Raw genomic sequence first — 26,367 nt, forward strand, 5'->3', positions numbered from 1 at the left:
GGCGGCGGGGGCGGGAGGGGGAAGGGGCCGGCGGGAGCTGCTCTCAGCTCGGCGGTCGCCGCGCCCGCAGTCTGGAGGCGCACCGGAGCGGCCGGGGCGCCCCCCGCGGGAGCCCGCAGCTCCCCGGGGCGCGCATCCAGCCGCGGCTCCTTCGGCCGGGCACGCTGCGCCCGGGGGCTCGGCAGACCCCGCGTCGCCGCCGCTCCCGAGCTTGTGCGACGCGGGCTGGCCGGCCGGGCTGCGAGGGCCCGGCCCGCCTCCCCAGCGCCCGCCCCGGCTTCTCCCCCTGGCGGTGGAGCCTCGGCGGCCGCCGGCTACACTGAGCGCGCTGGAGCCCGAGCCGAGCCGAGCCCGAGCCGCTGCCGCCGCCGCCGCGCGCCGCTCCCAGGCTCCCTCCCAGCGCGCCGGCCGGGGTGTGGGGGGCGGCGGGCCGGAGGGACGAGGGCGGGCGAGAGGCGCGCGCTGGGATTGGCGCCGAAGACCGGACCCTCAGACGCTAGGGGTAAGTGTGGGCGCCTGGGAGTACGCTTAGGGGTGCGCGGCGCGGTTCTCGACGCCCACCAACCCTGCCCCCTCACCTCTCCCGAGCCCCCACCACGCGCACCCCTCCTCTTGCCGCCTGCGGCTTCCTCTTGTTGTTCGTTGTTTGGCTGGGCTTTTTTTGGGGGGGGGGAGCGGGTGATTGTAGTGTGTGCCAGCAGAGGAGGAAGTCAGGTGAGAGGGCCCTACGCACCCCTCCAAACCCAGCCCGCGTGGGGTGTATCGCTCCCCACTAGGGGCATGTGGGCCAGTTTTTTTTTTCTCTCTCGTCAATGTTCGGTCGAGACGATCTCTCCTAGGGGGCCTCCTTCCCTTACAGCCTGCTCCGTCCATCTTCTTCCACCCCACCCTCGCCCTTCTCAGCACCCATCCAAGAGTGCTGCACCCCAACTGAGGAACACGTGGTGGAAGGAGAAGAAGGGGGGCCCTCTTGCAGATCCCCACCCCTAGCCCCTGCCTGTTTGTTTAAAATATGTATCCTCCCGTCGGCAGCTGTCCACTGGGAAAAGACTCTGAACCGAGAGGTCCAGTTTCTTCTGGAAGCAAAGGGGGCAAGTGATGCGAATTTAATGACAGGGAGCTGGCGGAAGAGGGGGGCAAGGGAACCCGCCCAGAAGGTGACTGAAAGTCCGAAACCCCCTGCAACAGCAGAGTGACTTGGAGGTTCAGGATCCCAGGCTAAGGAGAAGTGAGAACTCCATCAACTTTGCCCTTCTCTTCATGCCATCCTCCACCCCCACCCCGCTCGTGGGAAGCTAACACGTCTTTTGTTTTGTGTTGTGTGGTCTTGGGGAAATTTGCATTGAGTATGACAACAGAAAATTACTACTGTTTACTAAAAGTTAAGGGGATTGCAGAAAGGAAAAACAGTCTACTTTTTTTTCTTCGTGTGTGTGTGTGTGTGTGTGTGTGTAGTTGTTAGGTTCATAGCTTGAACTGCAAAACGTCAGTTTGTAACAATAAGGACTGTAGAGCCGCCTCGGTGTATTTTTAGAAGCTGCACTTTCTTGAGTTCCTTTCACACAAGGCTTGCTCTCTCATTAAGTCCCCATACATAATTGTATTTAGAGAGAAGGAAACTATGGAAGCAGGAGGGAGATTGCTAAGATCTCCATCCCGCCAGCGCAGAGCACTGTTTGCAGTGAAGTTCCTGGAAAGTGACTGTGGGCTGAGAATTCAGTTTTTCCTAAAAGCTCTGTTAGGTCCTCTTCTGTCAGATGTCTATGAATAAAGCACGCTGGGAAAATCCTCATATTCCGTGCAGTCTTATTTTATCTTTTACACAGTGGTTGATTCTACTTTCAAGTCCTGGTAACAGCACATCAACTGTGCTGTATTTTTGTGTGGTTTTTCTAAATAAAGGAGGATAGCACATGTATTCATGCTGCTTTCTGATATACCAGTTCTTTCCTATCAGTGGTATTGGATCCACTGGAATGTCCATCTTTTTCAGTTGATTATCGTTTTCTGCAAAGGCAACAATTCCAAAGATATAAGACTATAAAAAGTTTATGAATTAGTGTTTTTTTAGTGAACTCGTCCCTCGTTTCTAAGACGCAAGTGCCCACCTCAACTCCTCGTTCTACGAAGCAAAGCAAAAAGGTATCAATGCCATGGGCAAAACACAAGTTTTCCCTCCTGGACCACTTTCTGTGTCCATAGATCCAAGAGACCCCAAATCTTACTTTACCAAAATGCTCAATTGCCTAACTAGTACCAATATCTCCATCTGGGAATGACATCAGGTTTGGAATGGAAAGAAAAAATTCTGTGTCTTTAATTACTGCTTATTAGCAATTTCTTATAGCAGGCAGCTGATTCTCTAGTTCTGAAAGGCTGAAGTGAAGCTTAACAGAAATTGAAATACAAAAAAAAAAAAAAAAGATCGATTTTTTTTTCTTCCTTACACACTCTTATTTCCCTTACACACTCTTACTTATGTCCCCGAAATATCAACTAAATCCCCCAAATCTAAAGTGTGATATTCTCCCCTGTGTTAAACCAAAGGAACATTTTCCCCAACCTTTTGAATTTGCTTTTTATCCCCTAAATAGTCTTGAACAGAGAGCTCACAGGCTCTATTATAGTACAGAATTATGTAATGATGCGTACAGTGCATTAAGTAACATAACTTGATAAACTCTTTTGTAAACCTTGCCCCCTGGCACGTAGTAGGAATACATTAAATACTTACTGAATTAAGATGTTAATGAAATATTGTAATTGGCCACAAATTCAATAGTACTAGGATAAGCCCTTTTTTTTTTTTTTTTCCGGAAGAAAAAGGTATTTTGCCTTAAAGTTATTAGGGTAATATATTTCTGCTCCTATATTTTTTTTTTAACAAGTCCAAATCTGATTTAAATGGTTGAAAGACAAGTAAATATGAAACATATCAAATGGTCAATAATAATAAATAGGGTCAAAGCTGATTATTTTCCTGTGGGGAATAGAAGACAAATGTTGCCTACTAAATAGTGTCAGAAAGATGGAAAGGAGAGCTAAAACAGCATTGGCCTTCAATGAGTTTATTTGGTGGCCAGATGACATCAAAATGCGAAAAGACAACTTAATAGTCTGTTAATAGATGAAATCCAAAGAATATTTGAGAAAATAGATTTTTTTTTTCTTTTCTAGATGAGAGGAAGTACCCATCCTGAAGTTCCTGGTTGGAATGTAGTTTTGAAGTTGATTTGTCAAGACAAACCTTTAGGGGCTATCAAGGCAAACACCTTAAGTGAAGGGGAACTCACCACTTATACCTACCTCAAAGTAGAGATTTTATCTACAGAAGAGTTACTACAGGATAAAGTTCAATGTATATTGTTTGTATAAATGAGGAGTATCCTAAGTAGTTCATTCCATCTTTATACTTTATACCTTATTATATTTTTTAAAATTGAACAAAATTGACACAGACTTCCTTAAAACTTTCAACCCTAAAACTCATAAATCCTATAAACCCTAAAACTTCCAACCATTAGTCTTAGTTCTGCCAAGCAGAGCAAATATGTTCTATTAGTCAGGAGAGGGATCTTGTGTCAGAATAACAAACAATTCCAATGTTTAGTGATCTACAGTGACAGAAGTTGTTTTCTTGGTCATGTTGAGTCCCCTGCAAGTCAGCTTGTCTGTTGCATGTCTCCTCATTCAGGGTCCCAGGCTGATAGAACAGTCGCCATCCTGAGTGTTTCATGTTGCTATGGGAAAAATAAAGATCATTCAGAGTGTGTCAGGCTGGCATTTAAATTCTATAGCCAGAAGTGACTCACATTATTTGGGCTCACAACTCATTGGCCAGGACTAGTTGCATGGTTCTATAGAATCATCACAGTTAGGCCAGATAGTGTAGCCTACCTTGCGCCCTAAAGTAGAGAGCTATGGTGCACAGCTTTTAAGGACTAACATACTCTTAGTATGTTATACTAAGTATAACAGTATGTCATACTCTTAGTGACCCTTGAGCACTGATATCCTCCAGCTCAACAATCCCATCCTTCTCCTTTGTGGCCTAAATATTTCATTCTTCAAGGTAAACACTGCTGGAGAGGCCACCAAATTATAGGGAGACATGCATGCTGTGACTTTTTCACCATCTCTTCTCTCTTTGAATGCAGCCCTACAATCCCACTCCTTCCACCCAAATTGCACTGTCCTGTTAATTTTAAGCCACTCTTTATGTATTTCCTAAATTATATGTATTTTATTTTTTCAAGACTTGTTTTCCGAGAAAGGGTACCATGAACAGGAACTTTTGAGAAGTGTTATCTGGGGGAAAAAAAAAGTGTTATCTAAAGATGTCATGATCATTATCAGATTTTGAAATTTTGTCTTGAATAGTTACTTCCCTTATTTTAAACATCAAAAATTTGCAACACAAATAAAAAACTTTCATGAAAGTATTCATTCATTCGTTTATCTATCTTTTTGTTCATTCAATAAATACTCGCTTATTCATGCCACATACTCTATTAAGGACTGTGTATATGGAGATGGTCAAGAGTTCTTTTCAAGAAACACATTTTCCAACTGGGCTCACAGAAGGAAAAGCCACTGCAATGCCAATAGAAGCACAAAGTGCTACAGGAACATGTGGGAAGAAGCAAATAACTCTGATGGGATTTAGGAAAGTTGCATAGAAGAATTGAACTAAGTGCTGAGGATAGATGAGTCTCTTCTAGGCAAAAAAAAAAAAAGGGAGATAGAGGCTATTACAATCAGAGAGACCAATATGAGGAAAGGCACTGAGGATGACCAAGCTTGCTGTTTAGGGAACTACCAGGAACTCAGTGGGGCTGGAACATGAGATCTTTGGGAAGGATGAAATCAAGCAACTACAAACTAAGAACCTTGCAGACAAGCTGTATCCTGTCTGTCGGACTGCAAATTCGGTCTACTCTAGGCCAAGCATGGAAACAAGTGAGCAAAGCAGACCAAGTTGAGACCATAAGCGGCGTGAAAACTGTGGCAATCCTGAGAATATATTTTCTGCCCAATAATGCCGAGTGTCGGGTCTTCCAGTTGAGGTTACTTTTGGGTTTTGTTCTGTTTTTTGTTGTTGTTGTTGTTGTTTTTTAAGATTTATTTATTTTAGAGGGTGGGGGAGGGGCAGGGGACAGAAGGAGGAGACAGATTCCTCAGGCAGTCTCCCCACTGAGCAGGGAGCTGAGCCCAGGCCTCTGCCCTCATCCCTCCCACCCCAACGGTCTTTATTCCAGGACCCTGAGATCATGACCTGAGCCAAAATCAAGAGTTGGAGCTTAACCAACTGAGCCCCCCAGGTGCCCCTCGTCCTCCAATTGTTAAAGAGAAGTTGCTAATTTGGTTTTATGTGAAAAGTGGAAATATTAAGTGTTGAAAGCTTACCTCATCTTAAAGTACACATGTGGGGAGAAAAGATGTCTCCAGATCAAAATCAGTATAAAGACCACCAGTCAAATGTCTCCTACCTTATGAGGTAGGGAGTCATTAAAGGTTATAAGGATGGGAGTAACACCAACAGAACTCTTTAGAAAGATCACTCTGAGGGTTGCTGGCTGGCTCAGTTGGTGAAGCATGTGATTCTTGATCTCGGGGTTGTGGGTTCAAGGCCCGTGTTGGCTGTAGAGATTGCTTAAAAATAAAAATCTTAAAAAAAAAAAATATTTCTCTGGTGGCAAAGTGGACAGGAAGAATCGAGCCTGGGGTCCTGTAACTGATACTCCATAATATCATTTGAGGGATGATGCAAAGCCGTTTATAATACTGCCCTTTTTATAGTATACAGCTTTCCATGTTTATTAGAGGCACCTGATAAATATTTGAAGAGCTAATGAATGAAAGAGTAAAAAACTGAAGTTTTAGAAGGAGGGCACATTTTTTGAGGACTCCTTATGCCATATGTTTCCTTTGTTAGACTGTTAATTTTTCAAGAGCACAATGATCTTATATTGATCACAGGTAATTTTTTTATTTCACTTAGATAAATATTATTGGTTTTTAAAAATGCATACATCATTTAGAGTAGGACATAAAGATCAGCACAGCCTCAGAATATTATCTAGGACTAAGCTTAATGATCCTACCTTGTAAAGGAATGCCAGCTAAATACATGACTCTTGGAGCAGTCCCTAAAATCTGTACTCCCAGGCTTTGTAAAACTACATGGGCACCCTTTTGTGTAGCTTATGCATATTTTTAGTGAAGGCCAAACTCTATATGGTATAGTGTGTGTGTGTATGTGTGTATATACATATATGTATACCATATATACACACACACACATTATATATACAGGGGCACATCCATATCTTTAAAGCCACTCAATTCATTGGGCAACCAAGTCTTTAAATTCTTAGTAGTTTGGCTCTACAGTTTGTAATTTTTTAATTCACCTTTCTTGAGGTATAATTTAGAATAAAACCCACCCATTTTATGTGCTCCATGAGTTTTGAATACAAAGAAGCAGCATGAGCAGATTATAATATTTTAGTGAACTTTAAAGAGAAAAATAGACAAAATTTATATACATGTAGGCAGAGCAGCCATAGGTGTCAAATTGCCTGGATTAATCCAGGTTCAGCTCGTCATTAGCAAAACCTTGGGCAAGTCTCTTAGTTTGTACCTTAATTTCCTCATCCATTCCGTAGGGATTACCACTGTACCCAACTCCTGGAGTTAGCAAACGCCTGGGCTTCACACGGTTAGTAGTCAATAAAGACGGTGTTTTCTTTTGTTAATATTGCTCATTGTTATTCTAATAAGAGGAAATCCTGGGCTGTAAACAAGCAGAGAAAGTGAATTGACTGAAATACAAGTGGGGTAGAAAGAAGCAAGAAGCTCCTGGGTGACTTGCTGGTGTGCCAAGGGGACTCAAAGCTGGAGAATAATTATGGCCTCTATTTCTGGAATATTTATTTTTTACTGAAAGATTTTGGAAGAAATTATTTTTGTATTAAAACAGCTACACACACAGTGGAATGCTTTTCTCTTCTATAACTTTTGTGGAAATGTTTGCCAAGTCCAGAACATAGTCACTAGTAACATTTATCTTAAAATTGTTAAAGCACCTCCTATTTTTATATGCTATAAATGCTGCCCAAAAGTAGAATCTTTGCCATTAGTAAATGTTTACATTTTAGATGAAAAATGTGTTGGAGTAGGGAAAAAATTAATAGTGCATGACCTTAGGGAAATCAAGTTACCAGGAAGAAAAGAAGAAAACTGGACTGTAGTTCTGATTCTATAACAAACTATTTTGTTGATGTCGACAAACATCAGGGTGGGGAATGTTTGTTCTTTTCACTCCTTATTCCCACACAGTGGTATATCTCAAATTTTACTGTGCATGGGAATTAAATAGAATGCTTATTTAAAATGCAGATTCCGGGGCGCCTGGGTGGCTCAGTGGGTTAAAGCCTCTACCTTAGGCTTGGGTCATGATCCCAGGGTTCTGGGATCGAGCCCTGCAATGGGCTCTCTGCTTGGCGGGGAGCCTGCTTCCTCCTCTCTCTCTCTCTGCCTGCCTCTTTGCCTACTTGTAATCTCTGCCTGTCAAATAAATAAATAAAATCTTTTAAAAAAAATAAAAATAAAAAAAAATTTAAAAATGCAGATTCCTCGGCACCATGTCCATAAATTCAGATTTGGTAGAAATAAAGCAGGGATCCAGTGATCCATATGGATTTGGGAAACCTGGGTTGAAAGGAGCCGAAATCCAAATTATAAATTAAAGTTTTGTTTCACTTTTTATCCTTGAATTCCCTCAACAAACATACATGTTAGTAGGAAATACAGTGTAAGAAATACTTTAGGCATAATTAGGTATATATGCTCAAATAAAATCACCAAATATCTCTTGTTTCTGCTTTCTTCTGTGTCAACTTCCGCTTTAACTTCATTCTTAGTCTAGTTTTCCCTTCACTGTAATAAGCTAGTCCCTCCAGTCTTCTATTCTTCTGATACAGAAACTCCAACAAAAGAGCACTCCTCTTTCTCAATGTTTCCAGCAAAAGAACTACACCTGGCTGTGACTGTATCAAGGTGTATCATGTGCTCATACCTGCACTTATAACCCTGGTCAAGGGCTATGGTTCTTTAACTCAACAGCCTTGGGCCAAATGCCCACCTTGGATTTAGGAGTTCACCCTACCCAAATTGTGTAGGCTGAGAATGGGGGAGGTACTGTTCTCCAAGATAAATTGGGGATAATTTTTTCCAGAAATAGAGAATGCTTATTAGCCAAACCTATAAATTTTTCATCCACTACTGCACATTTTTTAGAAGTACTTAGATGAGAATAAACCAAGTGCTATGGTACAAAAGGCTAACAAGTGTGCCAAGATATTGAACCTTTCAGTCTTAAAGATGACCCGCCAGAGCCTGGGAAGGGCTCAGGATACTCAGATTTCCTGAGCCAGTTGCCTCATGCATTTACCCCAGTTTTTGGCAAATATTAAAGACTTTCTATGTGTGCCATGAAGATGATTTGCACATTGGAAATCAATGGATTTCACAGATGACTTGCACATTGGGAATCAGTGGATTTCGAGATCACACTTCAAGGTCATCTCAAATCTACGATAACATTATTAATTTTGGATCTTCCTGAGACAACTTGGAAGCTGATTTATACAATTGGAGGGCAAAAGTTCCAGGTATGATACACAGAAGAGGGACAAACGGACAGGACCAGTGGTTGAATTTCACTTTGACTTGGTCATCAGTTTTGTTTCATTTAGTATTCTTGGATGTATGTAGTTTGTTCCATCTCACAGATATAGTCCTAGGCTGGATCTCAGTATGCCTTGCTCCTTTTAATATCTGGAACATGAATGGATGCATATTATATAGACAATGGAAAGGGGTAAGCTGATAACAGCATGAAACAGAAAACAGATTTGACTATTAGTCGTGAGATATTTTAGTATATGTGCTGCCGAAGCGAGCACTAGTCGTGAGATATATTTTAGGTATATTACATGCAAGTTTATGGAAGAAATGAATTCCGATGAATGAATTATTACTCATTCTTTTAAGTGAAGATGTTACTATTATTTTCTTAAACTCATTAATAAAGTTAACAAAATAACTGTCTCAGCATTTTAGTATTCAGTCATTAGTTTCAGATGGCTTCAGATGACCCCTCCCCCCACCCCGGCCAACTTTCACCACCACCAAAGCAACCCAATACACAAAAAAAGTGTTTTCAACAAATGGTGCTAAGATAACTAGATACCTATACAGAAAACAAACAAACAAACATCTTGATCCCTACCTCACACCATACATGAAGATTCATTGCCAGTGGATTATAGATCTAAATGTAGAATTAAAAGCATAAAGTTTTAGAGGAAAACATCATTGGAAATAGACAGTTTTTCTTAGATAAGCCATAAAAGCAATAACCAAAAAGAAAGACTAGCTAAATTACATGTTAAAGTTAAGAGCTTCTCATCTAAAGGAAAATGGGGTCAGGGGGGAATAAAGCCTTAAAAACCCATGATTAAACAATCATTACTACCAGTGGGATTTTCTCTTCTGTACATTAGTTCAAGTTCTTTCGACTTCGGTAAGAGATAGAAGCTGACTCTGAGCTGAAGGAAAAAGGGAAAAGCACAACTGGAGCTTTTTGTGGAATCCAAAGTCAAGGGTACAGTTGGGTTTTGGGAGTAGATGTATTGAAGTGCTACAGGGAACTCAGTCAATCCTCTCTCTCCATATTTCTTTTCTGTCTTTTTCATGGCAATACGAGTTACCTCTACTCAGTTACATAGCAGATCATGATTGCCAGTTGTTCTTGCACTATGGATGTTTCTGTCAAGTCACCCAGAGAAAGGCCCATCTTTGTGTCTTCACAATTCTTAGGGATGAGTCTGATTGGTTCACTTGGATTCAGTGACCACCCTTAGTCTAAGAAAGTATGACCAGATGCAGGATGATATTTAAAAAACATAGCAACTCCTTTCATCCTTGGGAACGTAGGGTGAAAAGAAATAGCATTCTAATTGATATTCTCTCCGGATTTCCTCTTTATTAGACAAAAGACAGAGTTGTTGGAAGTTTATACTTGTTTAGATTTTAATGGCTACGAGTTTCGGTATATTGGTATACTAGCCCTTTGAGTATCTAACATCAGCATCTCTGCATTTCTACAGGTTGACTGATATATATTAAGGACAAGAAACAAAATTAGTCCTTTTTAAAAATGAGCACACTTATTTGTAAATTATTAGCCAAGATCTATTCAAACGCAGACATGCTTTGTTCTAGTCTGGATATACAATAAAATTAATTTAAATAACTTTAATCAGCTTCAAAAACAGCAAATTCCAAGACAATTAGGTTAACTTTAAGAACTCATATTTATTGAGTTAACAGATGGTAAATTAAAAAACAATGAAGCTAATTTTTAAAATCATTCATTGAATTAAAAAAACAGACATTTAACAAAACTGTTTTTAAGCTGTTTTTTCATCCCAATAAGCATATTTTAAGATTCCAATTTGGGGAACTTCTGGGAAGATGCAAATGAGTTGCACTATATGAACATTCTTCTGGTGAATTACTTTTTTAAAGGATTTAGAACCACCTGAAAAAGAATTTTATGAATCAACAATAAAAATGTAAGTAATAAGCATATTCTAGAGAGTGGAAGGAATGAAGAGGTTACTTCGTCAATTCCAGTTTGCTCTCTCACATGCTCTGTGGCCTTCTGTGTTGCTGGCGCTGACACACTAGGAGTTTCCTATGCCTGCAGAATGGACATACCTTGGGAGTTTCCTATGCTAACAGGTGAAAGTTGTCCCTGGCCAGAATTGCATTTCAAAATTTTAATGGTCAAAGGTAAGACTTCCCTTTGATGGCTTCTTGGGCCTTGTGCACCAATGACTTGAAATCTATTGTAAATGCTAGAAGCTGACTGCAAACTTACAGGAAAAGTGGAATTTTGTGGAAGGAAGCACATTGAGGACCTCAGGTCTTCTTCTCTTGGACTCCCACTTTATTGGGTCTCCTTGCAGATTTTGGAAATGAAGCAATGAATATATCCCCACACATGACGTATACCAGAAACTGGTTGTTTCCCATATGCAAGTTCAATCATTTCTCCTACTTCCTGTGGTTTTATAGATAGAACTGGAGATAACATCGTGGATACATTAAGATACAGCATTTGCATTGTACTTGCTATTATTAATTTTAACATGATGGCATATTTAGAACTATAGTTATATATGTAGACATGCAGTTACTCCATAAAAATATTTGGAATAGGTTTGTTTGAATGGCTGGTTGATCAGTTGGTGTTACAGTTTTTTCTTTACTTGGGAGAGTTGCAAACTGTAATATAATTTATTTTATGGTTGTAGTAACCCATTGTCTAAGATCTGATTTAACTTTACCTTGTAAGTCTTACATTACTTGATTGGTATGTTGAGAATCATATTTACGTGTTTTGATAGACCAATTTATTAGTTAAAATTTGAGTTAAAAACACTTAGAAATATAAAAGCACATTTATTATTGAAATTACGGTAGTAAAATTATCTTATTATTGTGCATTTGAAACTACTTAGCCCCAACCCCTTTTCTCCTTGAAATAATTGTTTTTATAATAACCTTCTGATAATATGGGGCTTTTTAGGAATGCAATTATAACGATATAGCAGGAGGGACTATATTGTTTTTAATTAAACAAGAACAGGTAAAAATAAGAATAGATTGTGACTAAATGAAAAATTCAGTAGGTAAAATTTCTGTTTTGCAGAACTAGAAATTAGGGATACAGAAGAAAAACTTCATAACTGGTCTAAACATCCAAAGAAAGTGAATAAAAGCTAAAAGGGTAAGAGGAAATTGGATAGAGAAATTATGGAGGTCTAACTTAGAAAATAAGCTCCTTGAGAGCAATAAATATCTTATTATTGTAACCCTACCCCCAACAGAGGGCTTAACACATTGTATATGCTATTAGTATTAGATAAACATTTTTTATATTTATGAATAAAATAATGGGTGTTCCCCTGAAAATAGAGCAATTGGATTAGAAGTAAAAATCAAAGTTTATGACAGAAGAAAACTTTCTTTATACAAAAACTGCAGTAATATTGTAATATTGAGCAAAATTAAGGAGTAAAAATAAATGCCTAGTAATAGGCTGGTAAATTTTTAAATTTCTAGAACAAACAAAATTCCTTCAAGTGTTTAAGAAAACAGATACATATTTTTGTAGATTGTCTTCATATTTCTTTTACAGAACAAGAACATTCTTCAGGCCAAAGTGTAATTTCTTACATAATTTTAAGCAAAACAAGTTTTATTCTTTAAGTTTTATGCCTGCCTGATTATTGGCTCATACATAAAAACAACAGAAGAACATTTTATATCAGGAAAGTGTCAGAAGGTATAACAACTTAGAGTACTTTATGCAAAAGTTGCAAAGAGATACTGTTTAGATCACTAAGTGGTCAGATGTATAAAAAAAAAAATCAAAACTAGAAAATTCCAGGAAAAAAGCTTAGGGCTAACTAAGCACTCAGGGTCAAGATGAAGTAATAAAGGAATCAAATATAGGGAAAATTGAAATGAACTAAGAATTGATTAATGACTAGATGTTTTTCTTCTAAGGAAGCAATGTTTCTAATAAATTAATCCTAAAAGGAGGTTGTTTTTGTTTTTGTTTTTGTTTTTAATTTTAAAAGAAGAGTCTGAAACTAATAACCACAATGTAGAAAGAGGAGATGGAGAAAACGAAAGCTTATTTATTTATTTATTTTTTAGAGAGAGACCACATGGCAGGAGAATGGGGGTGGGAGCAGGCAGAGGGGGAGAATATCAGGCAGACTCCCCACTGACCAGGGAGCCTAATGCAGGGCTCAAACTCATGACCCATGAGACCTTGACCTGAACTGAAATCAAGGGTCAGACATTTAATCAACTGAACCACCCAGGCGCCCTGTTGCTTTATTTTTAAATCATTAGCTAAGAATACATTTAGGGGTAGTTGTGAACAATTTAATATAGATACTAGTTGAATGGGAAGAAGAATATCTATTTTATAAATAATTGTAGGAGATAAAACAGTTCAAAAGACAAAATGGAAAGGAAACAATGAGGAATTATTGAGAAGAAAGTATCAAATAAGTACAATCAAGCTAGAAATTATGACAAGTATAAATGTCTTAAATTTCTCTATTCAAATGGAAAGATCTTCATATTAAATTAAAATGAAGGTCTTATGATTTGGTGGTGCTTAAGAGTCATATTTAAAGAAAAATGACATAGAAATACTTTCTAAAAGAGCAAAAATTTGCAGCCTAACATGGTCACAAGCAGAATTTTTTCAAAAAGCCATAAATAAGACAAAAAGGACTATTTTGTAATTATTGTTATTATAATATTAGTAAAGGGATAATGACACTGAAAAAATAATGCCTTAAATAAGCTTAAACCTAATACAATTTAATGCACTTTTTAAAAAGTCAGTAGAGCTCATCACAGCAAAATAATAAAAATAATGTATACCCAAGCAGTGCAAAAGTTTACAAAATTAGAAATGAAACTAATGAAATATTTTGTATTGATACATTAAATAAGAAGTAAATGATTATTTTCATAGATTGTTTGTAAAGTGTTAGATAAAATTTAATACTTGTTCCTGATAAAAAGATAAGAAGAAAAGATAAACTATTTTTAGCATAATAAATGTTTTTAACTAATAGTCAAGATTAATTTTAAAAAATTAGAAATATACATGTTTAAAAACAAGGATGGGGTAAAAGTTGGTATAATGGTTCTGCCATAATAATGTTATTAAACACTTTTAAAGCCCTTATGAATATAATAAAACACTAGAGAAAGAAGACTTGGGGGCAGCTGGGTGGCTCAGTTGGCTAAGCATCTGCCTTCTGCTCAGGCCATAGTCCCGGTGTTCCGGGATTGAGCCCTTAATTGGACTCCCTGCTCCCCAGGGAGTCTGCTTCTCCCTCTCCTTCTGCCCTCTCTGCCCATTGTGCTGTCTCTCTCTCTCTCTCTCAAATAAATAAATAAAATCTTTTTTTAAAAGTAATAAAGAAAGAAGACCTATAAAGAATGACTGGAAAAATATTTTGGAAATTTATTTATTTATTTATTTTTATTATTTCAAAAATATTTTGGAAAAAAATCATTATGACTGGAAAAATATTTTTATATCTTGAAAACCCAAAGAAGTGTATAAAAGTGTGAATAGACAAAATTAGTAAAATATTGACAGGCATAGGACTATTAACATAAATCAGTAGAATTTCTAAATATTAGCAACCATTAGCTTAAACATAAACCTCTAAAAGATTTATTTTACAAGAGCAACAAAATATATAAAACTGAGTTTAAATGGAAATATGTTACCTATCTAAATGAAACTTTTTGAGAGCTATAAAATAATTAAATTAGTCAAAAGATTGGTTTCTGGTTTTAAAAATAACATTTTAAAATTGTAAATTCTTGGGGCACCTGGGTGGCACTTAAAAGTTAAGTGTTCCACTCTTGGTTTCAGCTCAGGTCATGATCAGCTCATGATCTCTGGGTCATGAGATCAAGCCCTAATTCAGGCTCTGCACTCAGCGGGGAGTCTGCTTGAGATTCTCTCTCCCACTTCCCTCTGCCCCTCCCTCTCTCTCTGTCTAAAATAAATAAATCTAAAAAAATTGTTAATTCTTTCCAAAGTATAGACATAATGGGAAATCTAGTAATAAAGCATCTTTTGTTTTTCACATTTTGTAACAGTGAGAGGAACTTGATTTTAACATAAATCTGGAAAAGAAAGTAGGAAAGAATAGTAGAAATCAGTTCTGAGGAAGAAAAGTAATGAGGACAGACTAATCATATCAAATATATTAAAATATATTTTAAAGTTATAATAATTAAAACCATGTGATACTGACACCAAAATAAATTAATGAGGCAAAATATATAGTCAAAATTAATCATATTTTATATAATAATGGAATATTTGATAATGTCAGAACACAAATCAGAGGAAAGGGAAAATATTTTATAAGATATGGAGTGATTAACAGAAAAAATCAATTATATATTCATGATACACATATAATAAAATAGCAAAACTCAAACTCTAGGAAATCTAAAGAATTTGTTTTTATAGCTTAAAATACTATAACAAATCTCAAAGTAAAGATAAAATAGATTTGGTTATATTAAGACAGCAATAAAACAAACAAGCAGTAGGCAAGGTACAATTATTTGAACATTACAAAAGGGTCAATAATCATGTTATTAACAGAAGCTCATACAAACTCCACAGCTGAGAACTAATACATGAGATAAAAATAGAATCATATTTAGCCAATATAGAGATAACACTAAAAGCACATTTCACAAAGGATGATATATAACATATTTGCAAAAAAGTAAGAATATTCAGCCTTACTAATAATCAATTGAATATACACTAAAACAAAAATAAGCTGTATTTAGGTTTAATCAATTATTTTAAAATTAATGTCAAGGATTTACATTCCCAGCTGTTACAGATTATTTTCATTTAGATCAACTTATCCTCTGAGAGAAAGTTGAAAACCTGTATAAAATCTAGCAAATATTTGTTTAAAAGCATCATAGATTCAGGGCAGAGAGGATTCGAGAAGCAGAGAACCCAGGGAGCCAGGAATCCAAAAGAGATCTCTTATATAGGATCTTACATAACTACCTGTTAGAAGCTAAGGTAGAACCCCACTTGACAAAGATGTGATCACCCAGAGGCTCAAATTATCTCTACAATTTTTCATTACACAATGTCTGGCAATAAAATTACCAGCCACACCTATAGACCAGATAATAAGCTTTAAAATATCTGTGATTAATAAATTAACAAAATTAGATGAGAAGATGGGGAATTTTGGCATATTATTGGTAACTATGATGAAAATCAAATGGAAATTCTGGAACTGAGAAACAAACTGGCAGAAACTAACTCAGTGGATGGGTTTAAGGGCAAACTAGAAACAGCAGAAGAACAGATTGATGAAGTGGAAGGCAAAGCAATAGAAGATTTAATATTAATACCCAAAGTCAGCAAAGTACACTGGAAAGTGGTTTCTTTTTCCGTAACTAGTGGCATAGAAATCTATATAATACTTTTTTGGAAACTCTTTGGCAGTGTAAATCAGATATTAGAACAAACAAATTCCTTTCTTTTGACCTGGTAGCCTTATATCTGGGAATATCTATTAAGGAAATTTTTTTTTTTTAAGATTTTATTTATTTATTTGACAGACAGAGATCACAAGTAGGCAGAGAGGCAGGCGGTGGGTGGGGGGGAGCAGGCTCCCTGCTGAGCAGAACCCCCCCCCCCCGGCGACATGGGGCTCGATTCCAGGACCTTGGGATCATGACCCGAGCCGAAGGCAGAGGCTTAACCCACTGAGCCACACAGGCACCCCTAGGAAATAATTTTTTTTAATATGAATTGTTTTATGTATAAAGATGTTTACTATAGACTCACTCACGATACTGATAACTGTACAATGTTTTAAGTGCTTTACTACAATTAATGCAGTCTATCGTCCCAGAAAACCAAGTAGGTGGAGGTAGTTACTACTAATATCCTCATTTTACAGATGAGAAAACTGAAACACTGAGAGGTTGAGTAGCTTGCTGAAGAATATGTAGCTGGTGAGTAGAGAAACAGACATTTGAACCAGGCTCTCTGCCTACACAACCTGCACATGAACCTGCCCTGGGCTGCTGGAAACAACCTAAATAGCTAACAACTGGAGACTTGTCAAGTGAGTAATATACCCAGTCTATGTAATATTACGCAGGTATTAAAAATGAGCATCATGAACACTATTAACAACAGAGGAAATACTTCTGATATAATAAGATAAAAAAATCAAAATCCTAGAACTACAACAAATAAAAAATAAGCATATAAATATGATTGAAACCAAATATCCCCAAAGGCTCATGACAATTATATGAAGTTCATAGAACTTCTTTCTTTTCTCTTCTTCCAGTTTTCATTTTCTCAAAATTTTAATAATTGTGTTTCATACACACACACACACACACACACACACGTGTCATGCTTCATATAAAAAATACCACTTTTTATACATAAAATAGCAATAGAGTATATAGGGTAAGAACCTGGGCTCTGGAGCCAGACTGCCTGTGTCATTGCCTACTAGGTGTGCGACCTTGGGCAGGTTGTTGAACTTGTGTTTCTAAGTTTCTCAGCTTATCCTATAAAATGAGGATAGTTATAGTACAGATCTCATAGGGTGGTTCTGAGTATTAAATACGCTTAAAATGTATTTAGAACATTGTCTGAAAGTTCAGTATGTAAGCGTGATCTAGTAGTATTGTTATTTTACCAAGAAACCTCATTATTTTAGAGCCCGAGTGACTAGACAAAATGACAATTCCCTCCTGCCTGTCCCCTGATAGGCACACACATTAGGAACAGGTTTTGTTTCTATATATAGATCTTCATCCTTACTAAGAATTCCCCAGTGCAAAGATATCTAGGAACCAAGAACCATTGGCTGAGAGGGAGCTTCTGAACTCTTTCTAAGAAGGAGTGATAATCAAATGTCTGAAATGTTTTTTATTTTATCTTGAGGAGAAGCGTGATCGAAACTGCCCATTAAAGCCAATATTATATTAACATCATCATCAGTGAATTCGAGAAAATAGTTATCTCTTTCCCCAATTTTTACCCTTCTCTGGATAAATGGATAAATGACTTTTTACCAGCTCCCTGATCTGACAGTTTGAATAACAATAGAAAGCTATTTATGAAATAGGACATTGGTTGTAACTTAATTTTTCTGAATTGAACACTCAGAGGGCCTGAAAATGTGCTTTGAAACTCTTCCACCTGGCAGATCCAGAAAGTTCAGAAGATATTTATAAAATTCCCTCATCCCTTTAAACAGTCATTGAAATTGTAAGCAAAAAAACCCCCCAAAACCAAAAAACAAAAACGGTAGATGCCAAGATTTACTGTTAACTGTCTTAATGGCTAATGAAATGATTAAGACCTTGAGGGCGCCTGGGTGGCTCAGTGGGTTAAGCCGCTGCCTTCGGCTCAGGTCGTGATCTCAGGGTCCTGGGATCGAGTTCCATATCGGGCTCTCTGCTCAGCGGGGAGCCTGCTTCCCTCTCTCTCTCTCTCTGCCTGCCTCTCTACTTACTTGTGACCTCTCTCTCTCTGTCAAATAAATAAATAAGTAATCTTAAAAAAAAAAAAAAGACCTTGAAATAACCCTTGCCAATTAAAACTTAACAGGTGTTTGTCAGGTAGAATATTGCAGTACATACAAGAGGAAAGGATGCAAATTGGTATTTCATACATTTGTTAGAAAGATCATCTTTCATGTGTCTGTCTGGTTTTTAGGATGTTGCAAGTCTCTGCTCTTAGAAGACCGGCTGCAGAACCCAGGGCTGAACCCCTGTAGGTGAGTTAGCGCTTTCCTGAATGCTGTCTGTCTCTTACCTGCCTCTCTGTCAAGGCCCTGTGATGTTAATCGGCAATGTCCTTTGGTTAAACTCTCTAAGAATTCTCAGCTCTAAGATATGGTAAACGTGTAACAAATTGCTTTAATGTATGAGCTTTACATTGTTGCTAAAATTATTGTTTCTTTTGGGGTTATTCATGGAACTGGATCTATCTTCCCCACCCCCACTTTTTGTTCCACAATTTACCACAAACCTTTTCCACTCTCTTTTCTAATAGATTGTTCTGTTATAACACAATACCACGTGTTGAGACAGATTCACTAAGTCACAGGCCAACATTTCACAATTAGTGATGACTGGTCACACGGTAAAGTGAAATTTCTTTCCCTTTTTGCAGAAATGGATCAAAAGATTCAACCAGCAAATGGTGAATCAATGACAAATCAATAATAAGGTGAGAGATTATGTTACTAAAGGATGACCTCAAGATTATTACTATACAATGAATTAATTTGCTATGTAGATAAATGCTGGACAATTTATTGTTGTCATAGTATAACTGGAGGTGATTTCATGTGTTCATATTGCCAATGGGGTTAAATGGAATTGAGTATAGCCCTCTTTCTAAATTGCCACCAGTGTCAGAATTTGGGGAAATGTCTAAACAATTCTGGGTTTCAGGATCTCCTCTTGAAAACAAGAGCAGTAGTATTTATGTTACATTATGAAGGCAAAACGTTAGAACAGGAAAACTTACTTCTTGAGTGCTAGTCCTCCCTACCACCATTATGGAAGATAGAAAATAAAGAGATAATGCAGAACTCTGCTTTCTCTTCAAATATATTATTCTTCATTAATCATCTAATGTATATAACCAATGATTCAGAAAGTAGGTGGGATTTTCATCTCTCCAACCTTTATTCTTTTTTCATTTCTTAGAGCTTTAGTAAGCATCTACTATAAGGTGAGAGCTGAGTGTTATGCGTAACAAAAAGGAGAGTGATCCTATTCTCATGGAGATTGGGTTATATATATATATATAATATATATTTAAATTCCATTTATATATATATTTATAATATTTAACTATATATAACATATATTTATAATATATATAACTATATAACATATATAATATATTATGTTATAATTATATATTATAAAATATATATATGTATATATTTAAGTGCCAGTAGAGAGACAAAGTATTATCTTTGTTTATTAGAAGGATAAATTATTTTAATTATGGTTATCATGGAAGGCTTCATGCTGGAGGTGTGACAGATTAGGCTTTAAAGAAGAGGTACAATTTGGGCAACAGTGAGAGGGGAATACAGTGAACCAAGACTGAAATAGCATGATTGGGTGGAAAAAAACATTAACCTGGGACTGGAAAGACCTGGGTTGGCAATCCCTCGGTTGAAATACTCCCTGGCCTTCAATTTCCTTATCTGTGAAATGTGTAAAATAACCTCTGCCTCATTGATCTTTCAGGGGTCTGGAAAAGACCAAAGGGGAGCTTGCATGTGAGATCTCTTTGGGAACTTCGAAGCACTCTGTTAATGAAAAGGGTAAATTTTTTCTCTCTTCCCTTATACCATAAACTCCATGAGAGCATTTGACAGGATCAGTTGTGTCATCTTTAAAAAGACATGTTCGATGACGTATATACAAAAAATCATATTATAAACCTTAAGTCTTTACAATTTTTATTGCCAATTGTACGTCAACAAAAAAGGGGGAAGTTATAAAACAACGAATCATTGATTGAGTGAACGAATCCATGAATGTTGTGGACTGAATGTCTGTGTCCCCCCCAAATCCATATGCTGAAATCCCATCTCCTAATGTGGTAGTATTAGGAGGTGGGGGGTCTTTAGTAGGTAATTAGGTTTATATGAGGCCATGAGGGCAAAGCCCCATGATGGAATTAGCTCTTACAAGAAAAGGAGGAGACACCAGCATGTTCTCTCTCCACCATGTGATGATACAGTGGGAAGGCAGCCATCTACCAGCCAAGAAGAGGGCTCTCACCAAGAACTGAATCTACTGGTACCTTGATCTTGGACTTTCCAGCCTCCAGAACTGTGACAATAAACGTCTGTTGTCTAAGCCACCCAGGTGTGGTGTTTGGTTATAGTAGCCTAAGTGGACAAAGACAGTGAATAAATAAATGAATGAAACAAAACAAAGTCACAGAGTAGGAGAACATGCAATATGAACAAGGAATAAAGGGTTGTCTGAATATATTTGGTGTAGCTGGGTGTTGGAGTGTAACCCATAGCTAGGTGGGTGGGTGGGAAGCAGTGGTCCTTAGAGTAAGTTCTGTGGACCAGTATCATCTGGGAACTCATTAGAAATGCAAGTTCCTGGGCTCCCACCTAGGCTTACTGAATCTGAAACTCAGGGGTGGGGCGGACAATCTGTTTCAACAATCCCTCTAGGTCATTCTGGTGCAAAGCAAAGTTTTGAGAACCATTACTTTGTACTAATGCAGGAAGTTTGGAAATAATTCTGCTGTAAATTCAGTGTTAATGAAGGTTTTTAGCTGTGGATGGATATAATCAGAGCTGTATTTCTAGGATGATGAGGCATGAAGCTTTGCCTAAAAGAATTTATGGCTTCGATAAAGCACCACTGGAAATACTGGACAACACATTGTATTCACCAAGCTGCCCCAGAGTGAAAGATTTTGATTTTTCCTGATTCCAGATAATAGCCACATCATCAGCTAAGAGGCAAAGCAGAGCCGGCATTATTCCCAAGCACTGGAGAAACCTGCTTGGTCTATAGAGACCAGACAGGATGAGAAAGTTTCTGTGAAAATAAATCAGTTACCTACTAAATATGGTCCTCACTGATCTCAGGGGGGCCTCTTAGTCCTGACCAGCTGCGGGGAAACATGAAATGGAACCTTCCATACCAAGACAAATGGGCAGCTCCTCCTACAATTGGCCTCACTAGCTGAAAAATGCAGCTTTGTCTTTAGGGCTGGTCTGCCCAAGGGGAAGGTATTGTATGGAAGAGAAATGAAGAGCCTGGGGGGAAAGCAGTATCTTAAGAGAGAGTCTAGAAGCCCAAGATACAAGTGTCAGGTGGGGAGGGAGTGGGGAGGAGAGGGATGAGGGCTGTTCAGAATGGTTTGGGCTGTTGGGATGACCAAGCATCTGGGTTTGCCCAGCACTCAGGATGTTGGGGATAATCCCTGTCAAACCAGGACAAATGGCCACCCTACAAATCTGCACCCTCAGCTGTGTTGAAGACTTGGGGAGAAGACCTTGTGAAAGCAGGAGAATCACTGATCTAAGCGTTGTTTCTCAAAATATTGCCTACACACTGGCAATGTCAGTGTCACCTGGGAGTTTGTGAGAAATGCAGCTCCTCAGGCCCACCCTATACTTGCAGGCCCAGACCTGCATGACTGCAAGAGCCCCAGGTGACGTGCGTGCACATGGGCTGAGAAAGACTGCCTTGGCAGATCCTCTGAGTCCTAGGAGGCTTCCCCCAGTAAAAAAAAAAAAAAATGAAGCACTGGTGGGGAGCAGAATTTCTGGGCTGCGAAATAGCCGATGTCCAGGTTGTCCAGATTCTAAGCTCGACCTGCATCAACCCTGCCTGGGAGGAGCAGAAACATGGAGAAGCTTACATACTAGGGGCACCAAGAACTGAGAGCAAAGAAGGAAAAGGACAGATGACACAAAAGAGCCAAGGGGGCCTCCTGAACTATTAACAGTAGTAGTCGTAGGAATGTAGGAAAGCCAGAAACCCAGCAATTATGTGGTGAGAGTAAAGCTGGAGAAGTAGTCTTCTGTTCCTATACTGTGACCCTGTTTTGGTAAAACAGCAACAACAACAACAAGCTGGTGTGGGCTGGGAAATGAATTACGCTGCAAAGTGGAGTCACGGCCCTGTGGGTAAGCTTTCAGAGGCAGATAAAAAAGGATCACCCACTAAAAGTATTCAGCTTTCGCATCTTGGCCTCACTCACTTGTGTATTACTCAGAAACACAAAGCAAATTCAGTTTTTTTCTTTTTCTCTACCTGGTCTGATCATCATGGGTTCCAACTCTGCATTCTAGCAAGAATAATTTGCACTTAATTAATAGTGTTTCTTTTTCTGCAGCTCAAACACAATTCTTTGACTCGAAGCATTCTAACCAGTGGTTCTTAAACTCCAAACATGCAGCAGAATCACCTAGAGGGCATGTTAAAACACAGATTGCTGGGCCCACCCCCAGGGTTTCTGATTCTGTACATCTGGTAGCAACTTAAATTTGCATTTCTAAGGAGTTCCCGGTTGATGCTTATTATTGGTCTAAGGAACACACTTTGGAACCTCTGGTTCAAACTGTTCAGCATGTTATTCCCATCCAAAGGTGAAGGGTTTCAAAAGTCTTAGATTAATACTTCTAAAATTGGTTGACCTTTCTGTTCTACCTTGGATCAAATACATGGTCGTCCTGCATATGACGACTCTGCAGCTCATGGCATAAGCCCCTAGCAGTGCCCGCTCAACACATCTGCACTGGCCTGTATCTTGTTCAACAAGACAAGTCCTCTGGTCACATGCTAGGATGTCCTGGCAATGGCGGTTTGTGATAAAAATGTCTGAATACCAGTTCTTACTTTTGTTTATCTCACTTCAGGCCAGTAATAATTTGTGGACTGGCACTGGCCCATAGATCACATTTTGAGTAATGCTGTTTAGATGACTCAGTCTTTCTCAGATTCTTACCCTCTTCCTTCTCTTTCCTAAGATAGCATTTGGGTATACAAGATGGCAGGGGTCTTCTTTTATCCTTGTGTCACCCTTGTAGCATGAGACTACGTGATCCTTGGATTCGTGATCCTTGTAGCATGAGACTCCGTGATCCTTGGATTCGTTTTTTTCTCTGGAATGGGGACCACCGAAATGAAACGAGGTCCCATCTAATCTTTAGGAATGATGTGTGCGGCTATAGCCCTGAACACTTCCCATAGTGCCCAAGTTCCAACCCTGTGGCCTCTTTCCCTGCTCCTAGATGGCTGCTAGTCTACCAGTAGTCTCACTGGGGAAGTAAGAAGTTCCAGAGACTCCTGTTTTCCACCTAAAGGTCATTGGGAGGCAGGAATGCCTTCTTTTTGCTTTTTTAAAGATTTCTTTATTTATTTGAGAAGGAGGGGGAGGGGCAGTGGGAGAGGGAGAGGAGAGAGGATCTCAAGCAGAATTCCCACTGAGCTTGGAGCCCCATGTGGGGCTCGCTCTCATGACCTCGAGATCACGCCATGAGCTGAAATCAAGTCAGAGGCTTAACCAACTGAGCTATCCAGGTGTCCTGGCAGGGATGACTTCTGAGTCCTATACATCTACCCACCTGCTGCCACCTCTGTTCAGTTGCTTCTGAGCCCCAGAGGATGTGATGCTGAGCCATATAGTCATAAACCCCTAGAAACCGGAGTCCTGGAAGGAGGTCATAACCTAGCCAGGTTTTAGTTTTTCAGGAATTTTGCACTCTAATTGTTCAACATGGCCATTATTAGAAATTAAATGATAAGAACATACATTTAAACAAGTTATATTAAAAGCAAAGATAATTAATACTCAAAATCTTCATCTTCTATTTATTTAACTACATTGGACTATTAACCTATGTTTTGCATATGTATTTGGTAGAGATACTATATAATAATGTACTACCGCACAGCTTTTCTAACTTTGTTCAGTGATATCATGTTGATAGTTTCAAATCAGCCAAGGTAGGAGTATTTGCACCATGGAAATGAGGAATTATAAATCAAGGCTCAAGGGGTGCCTGGGTGGCTCAGTCATTAATCGTCTGCCTTCTGCTCAGGTCATGATCCCAGGTTCCCAGGGTCAAGCCCTGCATCGGGCTCCCTGCTTGGCAGGAAGCCTGCTTCTCCCTCTCCCACCCCCCTGCTTGTATCCCCTCTCTTGCGGTGTCTCTCTCTGTCAAAAAAATAAAATCTTAAAAAAAAAAAATTCAAGGCTCCATTCTCCCTCATCTCCACCTCCCCTAGGCCAGCTGTTAAACCTCTACCAACACATCATTGCTTAGAGCCTAAATCTGGGAGTGAGCCACTACCCAGTGACCTCAGGTCACCGTTTACTTACCTAGATGTTGCAAAACTGCTCTTCCCCTGAAGATTAGTCCCTAAAAGGTGTATGTGGAAGAGATATTGAGGACCAGAACCCTGATACCATCTTATCTACTTGCGCTGCTTCTGTCTCTCTTCTCTCCCTACCATCTCTTGGGACCAGAAGCAGCAATCTTCTGCCTTTTATTTCCTCCACAGCATATCCTTATACATTAAGGATAAACGCTCATGGCCTAACGTTCGACATTCTTTATGCAAACCTGTAAATTTAGTCTAGTTATAAGAAAACATGAGATCAAATTGAGAAACCTTCTATTAAACTTCCACCTACTCCCCTTCAAAACTGTAATATGAAAGACAAGGAAAGACCAAGAAACAATCATAGCTTGGAGAAGGAGACTAATGTACTCAATTCAATGTGGTATCACAGATTGGACCCTGGAAAAGAAAGAAAATTGGTAGGAAAACTAGGGAGATCCAAATAAAGTCTGAGTATGGTACCAATGTTAATTTCTTAATTCCAATTATTGTATCATATTCTGTAAAATATTAACACTATGTGAAGTTGGATGAAGGGTATATGAGAACCCTGTAGTATATTTGTGGCTCTTCCATAAATATACAATTTTTCCAGGTAAAACAATGAAGGGAAAAATTCATGACCTAAGTAATAGGTAGAATAGATATCTTTTTTATTCTATGGAAAAAACTTAGAATCTGCATCCATCTGCTTTGTGATTTGAAAAAAGGGGGGAAAGATAGGGTTGGTAGAAAATCTTTCTCTCTTAATGAAGCTTGACTTTCAAGTGTTTCATCTTTTGCAGAAAAAAAAAAAATAGATGTTGCAGGCTGAGCTGTAACTCTCTCTTTCCTTTTCTTTACAATCTTGCTGTAATAAAACGAATCCCCCTGCCCTGAAAGTGATGTTTTCAGACAATAAAAAAGGTCAAATACACAGAAGATAGGTTAATATAAAATAAAAATATTACTTTTATTTTATGTGGACCTGAAAATGGGCCACTGGTCACACAGTTACATTTCTTTCTAAGTGAAAGGATAGCCAGGAAGAAAAATCCCTGAACAGGGAAAAGTAAATGTGCTTATCTAAGGCAATGCCTCTCAAACTGTAATTTGTATTTGGTTCATTTAGGGATCTTGTTAAAATTCAGATTGCTTGTCAGTAGGTTTGGGGTGGAGACCCCAAATTAGTTTGATTTTCTATTAAGTTCCCAGATGATGCCATGCTGCTGGTGTCCAAGCAGCACAGGTCAAGGATCATTTCTGAGGAATTTCCTCTTCCCTTGGCACAGTAGGCATAAGGAAAGTGCTTACTGGCCACAGGCTTAAAGACACATAGAAAATGCGCAGTATCTCTGCAAGACCAGTGATAAAATAAACCAATTAAAACAAAGAAGAAACATAATAATCAAAATATGACATTATTGTGCATTCCAAGATGGAGTGAAAGAAGAACTATTCAGGAAGTCACTGGACATGAAAAGCTGTTTTTGAAGTTTAATTGGAAGCCAGAACTAAGAGTCATTTATTTAGTCATTCTCTTTCACAACATAAGGAAAAGTCAACATTTTCTATTAAAGAGGAACTTACAGCTTTCAGAATTCCTGAGTTGTACAGTGCCAATTTACATGAATCTCTTCCCTCCTCCAAAAGTTTCTAATGATTATAGTTCCTGGAAAATAGTATGTCGTTTTTTTCAACGCATACTCTAAATCTGCAAAAAAGTTCTTCTAAAATTTTAAGCTAGAAAAACAGGTAATTTGCTTGTAT

At 38.5% G+C, this 26,367-nt stretch overlaps 1 long non-coding RNA gene across 3 annotated transcripts; it reads left to right on the forward strand.

The window, feature by feature from the left end:
• The first annotated feature begins 438 nt into the window (after nt 1–438).
• On the forward strand, nt 439–23,653 carry LOC122909011. Of its 3 annotated transcripts, none has more exons than XR_006385063.1 (6): nt 439–502; nt 16,638–16,805; nt 18,422–18,482; nt 18,881–18,937; nt 19,978–20,054; nt 20,477–23,653. It is a non-coding gene; the product is annotated as an uncharacterized LOC122909011 (long non-coding RNA). The 3 variants fall into 3 exon arrangements; XR_006385064.1 differs by having other exon boundaries at nt 21,066–23,653; XR_006385062.1 differs by having other exon boundaries at nt 19,978–23,653.
• Nucleotides 23,654–26,367: the final 2,714 nt, after the last annotated feature.

Source organism: Neovison vison, chromosome 6 (genome assembly GCF_020171115.1).
Source record: "Neovison vison isolate M4711 chromosome 6, ASM_NN_V1, whole genome shotgun sequence".
NCBI classification, from domain to species: domain Eukaryota; kingdom Metazoa; phylum Chordata; class Mammalia; order Carnivora; family Mustelidae; genus Neogale; species Neogale vison.